This window comes from Zeus faber (genome assembly GCF_960531495.2).
Source record: "Zeus faber genome assembly, chromosome: 3".
NCBI classification, from domain to species: Eukaryota; Metazoa; Chordata; class Actinopteri; order Zeiformes; family Zeidae; genus Zeus; species Zeus faber.
Genome location: NC_137190.1, coordinates 26,729,528 through 26,741,713, shown reverse-complemented (window position 1 = coordinate 26,741,713; position 12,186 = coordinate 26,729,528). Strand labels below are relative to the sequence as shown.

The window sequence follows — 12,186 nt, the reverse complement described above, 5'->3', positions numbered from 1 at the left end:
TTGGGGTAATTTACATTGTAAGTTGGATGATTTATAACCCAAACATGGATTTTTTTTCGAAAATAAATTTCTCTAGGGGGATTTTCCCACTTTTCAAAAAATCTAATATTTGTCCATCAATTTCTATCACAGTTTTAAGTCAAAGCAATAATCTGTGTAATCCTCTACGGGTGTCCTTCAACTCTTAGTGAAGGGGTCATTCCAATAAATTATCCAATTTACAATGTTAATTACCCCAACCTGCATATTTTTGTAGGTTGGAAAAACAGCGGCCCCAATCAGGAAACCAATACAAACACAAACAAACAATAATAGGTTGAACCCTGACTCTGATTACTAAGTGAACAGGGCAAATGACAAGAAAACCCTATTCATTTGCCTAATAAAAGAAGTCTATATTCAGCAAGGGTGACGCCATACTTGATATGACACAATTAATGAGGTCTATCTGAGACATGTATTGTCTGTAACTACTAACTATAGAAAAAAAAGGATGCAATATGAAGTATTATATGGGTCGACAAAAACGTAAAAGTTGTATGTTGATTTTTCCTGCCATGGTATGCGATGTTTAGCCTGTGGATGGGCCTATAAGCAGTGCCTTATAAACAGGCATGCAAGATACAAATGAAACTGACCAACCATTAACCCTCCCAAACAAATGCTGCAATTAAAAACGTGTTCCTCCGAGAAACAGGAACAATAAACCAAACTATTTTTTCTAAACAGTCCAACGGCCTTAATTTGTACCCATGCTTCCAGCGAAGATGTACATTTGCATTGTTGCGCAACAGCAAAGACTGCTTATCATTTTTAATTCCAGCATGGAAAAAATGGAAACTGCTTTTAAGTTAATGCCCTTATCAGTAGTTGGGGGATTAAGAAGGTCAATACCACAAAGCTTAAAACATACATAGGGTAAAGCTACATAGGGTTAGAGAGACAAAATACAGCCAGGTTGTCAAATACCAATAGAAACACATCTACACATTGCCTTGAAGGCTCTCAGTAGCTTGTTTGTAGCTCCTAGTGTTGTTAATCAGGGCTCGACAGTAACAGTTGCCCTCAGCAACCAGATAAAGTCAATTGGCAACCATTTTGTGACCCTTGGTTTGGACAAAAAATAAAAAAATAAAAATAAAAATAACCAAGACAATATTGTTTAATCACAAAACAAACTAAAACTAAACTTTAGTTTTTCTAGTCAATTTGGTTATATTTGTGAAAATATAGCCGCTACAATACAATGACCAGTTCTTATCTTTGTAGACCGATGGCATTGATGATGAGCATGGCTCATACCTCATCTGGTGGGGAGCTACTTTTAAAAGGAAAGAAGGAATCTGTGCCTGTATGTCCTTTGATTATCTTGACAACCATTCATCCGATTTACTTCACACTGGGCGGGTGAATTGCTAGAGACCCAAGGGCGTGCAATGTCGAATTTGGTGCAATTTGGACACGTGTAAATAAACTTTCAATAAACCGCGAACAGCGAGGCAGCGGGGCTTCAGGGCTGTGCGACTGAGTCACTGTCTTTCCCCGGTGTATGACTTTAACCGGCAGTTTCATCGTCCATTGTGGAACACAGGACTGAATCATTGAAATTTTGCTAAACTGTTCAATTATAATGTCTTAGAAAGTCTTACATTTTGAAAGGGCATGTACTAGTTGTTAACAATGAGGGGACAAACAGGACTGTGATTATTATTATACTTATTGTCTGTGTGGTGAGCATTTACTTGTGGGTATAAGAGACAGCTCTTGTTTGACTTTACTTGTGTTTCTAAATCTAAAATTCTGTAAAGTATCAGATAAATCATATCCTACAAAGAATTTGGTATGGTTACTGTTATAAAGGTTTCAAACATTGTTTTGTCAAATTATACAGTATCTTCATTACTCAAAATATAAGGTGACTGAAAAGGGCAACCATATTTTCAGTTTTCAGCAACCAAAAGCTTTATGGAAAAGATGGTTATAAAAATAAAAAAATAAAACTAAAAAAATGTTTACAGCAGAAAAATGTAGGTGTTTTAAGTTTATGGAAAAAAAAAAAAAGTAATTTCATTTGAATCATGGCGAGAGACGTCACGCAGGGTAAACATAGTCTTGCTGAATGCCACAGCACAGTAGCAGGATGGGAGTCAGTTGGCAGGTTGGTCACTTTTACAGCTTTTTAGGATGGTGAGGTACTGTGTTTGTGAAGGTGCCGACCGTTTTTCGTGACAGTATCATTGCGCACCTAACATGGAATCATCACTTAGTTATTTTTTAGGTTTTTCGTTTCTTCCAAGTAGGAAAATAACAGAAATAAATCAAAATCGAAGATAAAAACACTCTGTCTTTTTCTTGTAGACCGCTCCTCAAAGATCTAGTTTTTTTTAACCGTACTTGCCATTTATTGTATTTCTAGAGGTCCTGTTTAAGTTTTGGGGTTTATTTGATATGTATTATGTGGGCATGGCTTATTGACTAACAAATTAGTCCAGATGTATTTATTTATTGATTTATTATCCTTCATTAATCCCTCTGGGGGAAATTAGTTCTCTGGATTTGGCCCATCCTATACCTAGGAGCAGTGGGCAGCCACAATGCAATGCCTAGGGACTAACCTCAGCTTTATTTCTAGTGCCTTGGTCAGGGGCACCGACAGGAGTATTAACCCCTAGTATACATGTCGGATGTATGTAATTCAAAGTTAAACATTTTTCCAATATTTTTAAATGGATATGGTACATCATCTCCCCATTCTTTAATTCACTGGGTATGCCAACCCGCATGGTGCTCTTTAAATGATATTGTTGAATTGTTATATTTCCGTAAGTGAAGACAAGATGCCACACTGTGAAGATGTGCTGTAAGGAATTGAAAAAAAAATTGTCATCCTTATTGTAAAAGAGAGGGATGAAAATAAAAAGTGCAAGAGTTTTCGAGGGTTCGAACCTTCACAAGCTCAATGGTTTCCCAGCATTCAGACATCAAGATACTAATCAGACCACGTTCAGAGATCCCTCTTTTCCAAAAGCAATACATATTTATACAATGACAAAAAATTAATTGATTATAGGAGGAGAGTTGTAAACAGCTCCACTTTTGGTTGAAGTATAGAGTATAGTGTATGGCTAAGACGAATGTTACTTTTACAGAGTTTATTAGGTGATCGGAGGAAATTGTAGTCCCAAAAGTTGCATAAATACTGACTGACCTCTAATCCATTAACGAAGAAAGTGCCAACTAGCTGGACATCCTGTTGACGACCTCCAAAAGCGTTCCCAGAGTTATTCTCGTTATCTCTGCTTGCAGCCTCTTCTGTACCTGAACCTGTGATGGAAACAAGTGGAATCCCATTTAACATATTATCACACAACAACATGCTCAATATACAGGTTAATGTTGTCATGGTGGGATGGGGTCTATTTAATCACTCCTCTAATGTGTGATTGTACGGTGGCCAAGAAGCAACAAAAAGCACAGGGTAGTTAAAAGCACTTTTGATTTGCTTATTCATCTATTGATGCAACGATCAGTAAGCAATTAACAGCGAGAGAATTCAGTGCTTGGAGGGTGATGACGGTTCGATCAGATACGTCCAATAAGTGTGCCATGAAAGAGGAAAGCTTTGTGGGAGTCTGGCTCTGTAGAGGATAATTTTTATGACATAAAATTGGAGGTTGGGATTAAATTGGAGGTTGGGGATTAAATTGAAGTTTGCTCTTTTTTTCTACAACACTGGTGGTCCCATTGAAACACCATAACTATGGCTCTTACAATGAATAATAACTGTTGAGATGCCAGTAATTTGGGCATACACAATGCTGTGGAATGTGTTGCTGTCGTGTCACCATTAACTAAATCATAAATGTTTCTCAAAACTGTAGTAGACTAATATAAAAACCCAAGATACATCATGTCTGAATGTTGAATTTGTAAAAGTGAACTTTCTATCACGGAAAGTCAGATAGCTACAATCTTACAATCTTAAATGTTATTAATCTTAATGTAATCTTAAAATACTTTAAAAATATAATAGGGCTGTATTGATCCACACATGAGGATCATTCTCTCCTTAGTCAACAAGCGACTATCCAATATAATGTTCCAATCTTGAGTTTTACACACAAATACCCACTTTGTGTATGTACTAGAAAGAGGTGTGAGAGAAAAATGCATACGATCAACTATTTTGAAGGAGGACAAAGGCCTCTACCTCCAGAGGGGGGTTTTAAAACATTTGTCTGTTTCCCCAGGAAACCCCCAGAGTTTATGTAAAGAGAAATGTTTTTGCTCCCTACAATGTCAATTCTAACATGAAAGGATCAGATCACATTTGGCTCTTTTTTTTACCTTCTATGGAGATGAGGAAACTCAACAGGGGAGCCTAGAGGTGCATTGTAAGGGATTGTAATCTGCGTCTGCCAGGTCAAGTTTGCAAGTACCTGTGAATTTCACTGTCTGAGGGTGGCACTCAAGGAAACAGTTGGGGGGCACAGACTTGTAAGTGACTTCTGACCCAAGCCACACCCTGTTTTTTTGTATAAAGCCTGCTGTCTTCAGAAAGGATATTAGATTGATCAGAACGCTGTTTTTGGAGCAGTACTGAATCTTTCTCTTTAATCTGCAGAATAAATATCTTGAATATTCTCAGTTGTTTTCTTGTAGCGGGCAGATTAACCTAACTGATCTTTGCGGAAAAATTTCTTTCACAGGAGTTAAATACATTGACATGTCCGGTGTGTTGACCTGCAGCCATCTTTGGGAGCCTTACAATGGCTATTGGGCTACATTTAAGTTGAATGCCTGCACAGTTGGACATATATCAAACTAAAGGTGATGTGTTTGACTTTAATGAGGAATTGGCATGTATAATAATGGGCCATTTAGTGGAAATTGATCTTCTACTCCTGCTCAATTTGCTTTTTCAGTAAGTCTGTTGTACATTTTCAAAATGAAATCCCCTAACATGGCTAAAAGTGTCTTGAAGTAAATCATGATTGATGATGACTGCATATTAAACTGCTTTTCAACAGTTTTCCGGAGCGAGACAAAAATAGCTGTTGTAATGTATCCTGACTGAGGTCAAATTACAGCCAAACATCAATAGTTCATTTACTCGCAGGCACTGAATGCACCATAAATAATAAGGAAACAAACACACATTTGTAATTGCAGCATTGATGAACATATAGGCGTTCCAACAGCAAGGTCATTAATGTGTTACCAATCCATCAAAGCCAATGTGCAAAGAGTGACATTAATACTTTACCCTGCAATTAATCTCACACATAATTCACTTCCTGGCGGCTTCTGTCAAAAGAGCCTGTTAAACTGGAAATGGTGTTACATCACTGCGTCAAAAGGAGCTTATCGATCCTTTTTCATGAAATTGGGTTATTGACAAAGTACTTAAATGAAATATTACAGAGTTTATTTCAAGTGGTAGCACATAAGTCTTGTCTGAGCCACTGTATAATCTCACAGTGCAGGAGTTTGAAGTTGGAAAAGTAAGGCAATGACCGGCAGAATAAAATTGTATCTCATAATCAGAGTAGATTTTCTTTTTGAAAGCTGGACATCAGGTTGACGGAATGTGATAAGATTCAAATTGTGAAAATTCAACGCCCTTTCTTATATTTATTGAAACTTGTATTCCATTATGGATCCTAGCACAAAGACAGGCCTGTAAACCTGGCTGTATAAGGCTTCAGTTGGCCTCACAAATCACCTGGGATGTAGTTAGGGCCTCTGAGCCCTTTGATGCAAAGCTAATGAGGGCAAGCGAGGTTTGTCCAAGATGTTCGCGCAAGAAAACTCTGCATCTTCACATTATACTGTGACAAGCCTGGCTGTGTGTCTTTAGCTCTGTGTGATCAGGAATACAAAAACAACCTTTCAACATACAGGCCTATGTTAAGAGCCAAAACGTCCTTCTCCCCATTAATGAACCGATTTAGACTTTAAGACGGGAAAAATGTGTCCAACATGTCATCTCTAATCATCACTGACTATGATATTATTGTTTATTGTTCATTATTCACAATCAAAGAGTAATAGAACATGAAACTGTCACTAAATTCAAATAGAATAGAATATGGGACTGTCATCAAGTTTCAGTATAATGCAACCTTTAACTCTCTTTGAGAGTTAGTAGGACAAAACATAAAGCTAAGATGGAAAATGTACAGTTCAAACTTCAGATGAACGTCTCATTCACTTTAAGTGCAAATACACCTTATATTTATATGGTACTTGCCATTCCAAAATAAATTGCAATTATTGCAAAAAAAGGGAAGAATAAATGGTCGTCTATTCTCACTCTCGTTCACTGGAAGTCCTCCTGTGGTCATCGTGCATTAAACCAATTGAATCAAATCGAACGACTCATTTGACTGCACTACGAACAACAACCAGAGCCTCGAACTTCTGTAGTCTAGGGCTGCCCCTTGAAAGTTCACGAGTGGAATCATCAGTCGGAAACCCGTCATTTGTCCGAAATCCCCCCCCCAATCAGTGTGCATTGCAATAACAGGATAAAACGGATAGAAGCTTAGAGAATGAACAGGGCTAACATTTCAATGAGGATTAAGCCGAATCATAAATATATTTTTATGTGTATGAATCGTCTGCTTCCGGACATGGAAGCAAACACGGCTCTCCGGGCGCCTTGATGCCAGAGAGCCATGCCCTGTTCCTCCAAATAAAACAACTACAGACAGTGTGGGGACGGGGCACAGAGGGATGGGTATCGTTAAGATTTCAAGGGTACCACCAGGCTTACCGATACTGCTTATCTATCCAGTACTTTAACGGTACTCTTATCGGTTCTTTTTTATTTTCTAAGAGAAATATGGAGAGGGAGCGAGTCATGGAGAAAGTATCCTCATTACGCACGGTTTCGTTCCATACTATTCCATACACACTTTTTTAGTTGCATGAGGAGACAAACAAAATAACCTACATCAAAAAAAAAATAAAAATAAAAAAAAAAATAAAAAAATGTTTTGGCACACTGATCGTGGTCACCCGTGGCAGTGGCATCGGAGAAGGAGACGGGTGCCCAAAATGCACTCCTTTTGCTCCCTCTCCGCATCCCCCTTGGGGAAGGCGCCATTTACAGCCGCCTCTCTCGCCTATAGGAAAAGCCCCCCCCACCGAATAGTAAAATACTCTAATATATTGAACAGCCAAATCCGATTTGACGGAAAACATTCAGAGTCGGGTACAGCCCTTCTGCAGTCCTGGTGCAACTTAAAGGGTCATAAACATATCTTGGAGTGAGAGGCAACTTTGCCTTTTTTCTCTCCTTTCCACTGACATGAAGGGAAGATGTGAGGCTGGTTAAGTAGGCCAAGTACAAAGCCAGAAGGGTGCAATCTAACACAGAGCCAAATGTCAGAACCAAAACATATGATCACATGATAGTCTTTAGAATTCCAAAAAAAAAAAAAAAAAAAAAGCCAAGTGGCCCATAATTTATATTGCATGTACCTCAAGTCATGTTAATTATGTTCAAGAAAGCCAACGTTAGAAATGAAAAGGGTTTACGATTAAATAAGTCATAAAAACCTAAGATTGTGGCATAATGGAATATCTTCATTTGAGATTTACTCAAACAAAATGGAAATTTGAGAATCATCTAGGGATTAAATCGTTTGTTAACAGCCACAGGGACAACAAAAATATTTTGTAGAAATGCATTAAGAACCGCCGTTTTGTTAAAAACATAAAAAGATCCTCTGAAAACAACCCTTTGAGATCAAAGAGATCTTTGAGATCTTGAGATCATAACAAATTAAAAGATACTGTATTCCTTCCAACTGCACAGAGTACCAGGCCAATATTGGAAGGAGGCTTATATTAGGGACAGGCATTTATATCTCCATATCTATCATCTGTTTAATAAGTATATTTGATCATATTTGAGTATGAATTATAAATCAAACTTCTGTCTGGGTGCCATGCCATAGAAACACATGTAAAAAAAAAAAGAGAGAGAGCTAGTAGCTACCCTAAAAGTCGCAGTTGTGGCGTTAGCAGACGGGGGAATTACATTTTTCCCGAGTTCACCTTGAACGCACCATTTCCTGCTTGGGGCGCTCTACAGTGGGAGCACTAAGAGCAGGGCGTTTGCCCCAAGAAGCGATTTGTTACACAGCAGTAGGAAATGGGAGTAAATAAAATACGTCTTCAATAAAAACTTTTTTTTTTAATTTGCTTTGTTTGGGAGCACCGCACCGGAACATCGCCCCCAGCTCCCTTCAGTTTTTCCCCCTAACTTTATTTGAGACAGGCTTGTATTTGTTTGTGTAGACCACGCACCGGGCATTTATTAGAGGCCTGTTTTTTATTTGACTACTAGTTTATATTTGAGGAAACTACGGTATTCAACATTTCATTGTAGCCTAAAAAAAAACATTTCCACACGCTTATGTGCAAGTCTTCTGACTGTTTGAGGCAGGTGCAATGCAGGCTGTTGGAAAAGACAATGAACAGCAGAGGAGGAATAACTGCCTGGAGCAGTTATTCCTCCTTGATCTTGCCTTGCGTCACTCTCGCTATTGAAACATTCTCTGAGCAACGTGGCATTCCCTCTGGATGTCTCACTCTTCTCTCACCGGGGGGTGAACATCTGGTACACACACACACACACACACACACACACACACACACACACACACACACACACACACACACACACACACACACACACACACACACACACACACACACACACACACACACACACACACACACACACACACACACACACACACACACACTTTTCCCAGCAGTTATAAATATATAAACTTAGGATAGTGATGAGGTAGTAATCTCTCTGTTAAAAACATTGTATTAATGCTTAAAGTTCTGCACCAGATGGGAAGGTCAAACCAGGCCATGGTATGACTTTAGAAAATAATGTTTCAAGGCCATTTAATCGAAAGCAGAGAGAGTGAAAGGCCAGTGTAAGATTAAACTCTTTGAACCAGGGGCAGGTTAGCAGCACTCCAGCACTTCTTCACGGTGGCTTAGCACTGGCTTGGCTAACTTAACATTGAGCCGACACCACTTTTTAGCCTTTACTTAGAGCCCCTTCCAAATCGACCTTTCTTTAACAAAGGGATTAGCACCTTGCATATGAATCATGGATATCAACTTCACTGCACTGTGCTGCAAATACATTTTGAACATTAGGCAAAGGATATTACTTTTGGGTGCGGCCTGACCGAGAATGATATTAGACCATTAATTATTCTGGACGTTCCTCATACGCTGCCATCCTGACACAAGCAGTCATCTATCAGGACTCCCAGCCAGGATGTGGTGAAAAAAAGCAGAGATGGAAACCCATCTGGTGGGTATTCATAATCTGCTAGTTTTCTTTGGGGAATTAATGACTGGCCAAACACTGAGCGATCCGAGTTGAAGCTGCCATGGTGCCAGTAATCACTGACCATCTGATGCACACTGCGCTGTCCAAGAATCCTGAGTCGCCCAAAGTGAAGGGACAAATTAATTTAGATGTCTTCTTGGAGCCAGGCATTAAAGTGCTAATTCCATTCTATCTTCGAGCAAACTATTTACCAACCCTGCTCCAAATATTCACCATGCGAACCCCTGCACACACAATGTCAAAATTACACTTCAAACTTATAAATTGCTTAAACTCCCACCCAAGCACAGGCACAGCAGCTGAGCTTTGATTCTGAACATCGAACCCCTAGTGGGAAAAGCATCGGACCAGAAAGCTTTAACACCAAACAGAATTGGTAAAGCAGCATCAGAAGCTTTCTCTGTGACAGCAGACAGTCATACTAACACTCAGATGTAGAGTGTATGTATGGACTCCGATAGCGTCGCAGCACTTTAAGCAGATGTCGTTTTCACGGCGAGATGAACACACGGGAAAACAGCCAAAAAATGACATCTCCTGCTTTGAGACAGATATTTGACATTGATGCAGAGGACTCCGACAAGCAAATCTGGTTAACTCACTGCAAGAAGAGCACTTCCTTTGTTCATAACCCCGCCATGCAACATGGAGCAACATGGAAATGCATGGAGAAAACAGTCAGCACGTCCTTCTAGCAAAGTCTGCCTCTATGTTAGCATGGACAAATACTTTGAAGGTTCATATCAGTCCACTGAGTCAAAACTGAGGATGATACACATCTCTCTCTTACACATACAATAGTAACAAGACTGACTCATAAATAGTTAAATGAAAATTAAAAGAGAATCAAAGACACTGGGCTATCTAAAGAAGTCTCTGAAAGATACAATATTGAATCTGGCATCTGAAAGAAAAAGGAGAGTGGTGCTTTCTGTGATAATGGCCATTATGTGTGTAGGAGCATAGGTTAAATAATGGATGCACTGTCAAAAAGGGAAAAGAAATCTCATGCTCATTCTTGATTTATAAGGTCACACTCAAGCTTCAAGATCAAGAACATAAAATGAGAGGATCCAGATCCAGTCTTACTGTAGACTAACAAAGATAAAGCCTGCACAATAACCTTTAGTACTTAGAATGGGGAAAAAAAAAAAGATAACTTTGAAGAAAAAATAAATAAAATCAAGACGTTACTTTTTCTTACTTGCTAAGGTCTGTTTTACATTTACTTTCACATCCAACTTCCACACAAGAAGACACTTTTCCTTTGTGCCAGTTGGGAAAAGGAGGGGGGATAATTTAGACTATTAACACAGGGGGCCCCAACGGTGACACCCATGCCAGCACTATGTACCAACAGGGCTGCTCCTCCACTCCAACTTCTTCAAACTCTCACAGCATTAGGGTAATCTTCACAGTGGATTTAGCAGACAAAGAGGGCTTCAGCGAGTCTGCATCCCAGTCTGAGTGATGTGTCGTGGCTGTCACAAGAGTTCAGGAATATAGCCAGTAAATTTTGCTGTTTTCACTCAGGCTTTGCATATATTTTGCAGCTCTGTCAGTCTCTCCTTTTTTTATGCCTGGGAGAAAAAAGTAGGACTGCTGCAGCTTCTCCATCATGGCTAAACACCCAGACTGGGTGCAGCTGTTCACCCAACCCCTTTTTGTTCAGTTAGAATTTGTCATCTGGTCCTTTTTTTGTAGAAACCACCTTTTTCACCCCTGCCTGACAACCAAAACATAGTGCAACGCTGGCATCTGTGTCATTAAAGGTCTTAGTATACAGGCACACAAGCAAAGACTTAATGTTCGAAACTATAGCTGCAACTATAAAGAAGTTGCTGGCTAAATCCATAAATGGAGACCATTAGAGGGCTTATATTTGCATTTACTATAAGCTAAAATGCAGACGTGGGATAATAGAATGGAAGGGCCAAAACAACATAAAACAAGCAGACCCTTAGGCCTGAGTGAGCAAACAGTGACAGAGGAACTTGAAAACTCAAGGCTTCTCTCAGAGCCATAAAGTGAATTTGCTCTCCAGACTTGACAGGATGAGACGGGGAAAAGGCAAACTCACAACAAGGAGTCGAGATGAAAGTAAATAGGAGTTTGGACCAAAATCTCTGGAAAACTTTTTTTTCCCTGCCCCTTTGTATATAGCCTTGTTGTCTGTCAAGTGTCTGTAGGGCTCTCTGGAGTAAAAATTGTGCTTTCATCCTTGTGGACAAATGCTAGAAACTTCAAAAAGGCAGCTATGATCAGACACCAGCGGAACAATTAAATTACAACTTTTGTTATGTGTAAGGGTGATCTAGAAGGCCATGCTCTAGACAGTCTTGTCTACAGCATGGCTCAGTTTTGATTGGCCACATACACTGCACTGTGTTCCCAGTCAGGGATGAGGGGAGTTTTTAAAGAGGTGAGGAGGACACTGCTTCACACTACTAAAAAGAGAAGACAGTGACATGAGATCTTGTTTAAGTTTCTGTGGAGGAGCTCTGCTCAGTACTTGTTAGGATCCCTGGCAACCTTGATGTGAGGTCTGGGAGGGATGAGGACCGTGCCCTGACTGCCTCCCGCATGGAGACAAGAATCGCATCCTCGCAGCCCTGTTAGATCTGCGAAAAGGCCACAGACTCGTTTGGAATATTAAGCAGCCGAAACTGTTGGAAATCAAAAGGATTTCAAGAGAGAATGGGGAGCTTCAAAAGGGCTTTTGATGGTATATATATATCGCTCAATCTCTTGCAAGATATGACAGAGTAAGAGCATTAAGGGGGAGCAGGGGG

General features: G+C 39.6%; 1 protein-coding gene across 1 annotated transcript in view; it reads right to left on the bottom strand.

Moving 5' to 3' along the window:
* glceb (glucuronic acid epimerase b) overlaps positions 1-12,186 on the bottom strand; it is a 58,437-nt gene that overhangs the window by 27,196 nt on the left and 19,055 nt on the right. Inside the window, exon 2 of the mRNA XM_079998116.1 lies at positions 3,209-3,324. The gene's annotated coding sequence lies outside the window, so the exon portion shown is untranslated. The remainder of the gene's footprint in view (positions 1-3,208; positions 3,325-12,186) is intronic.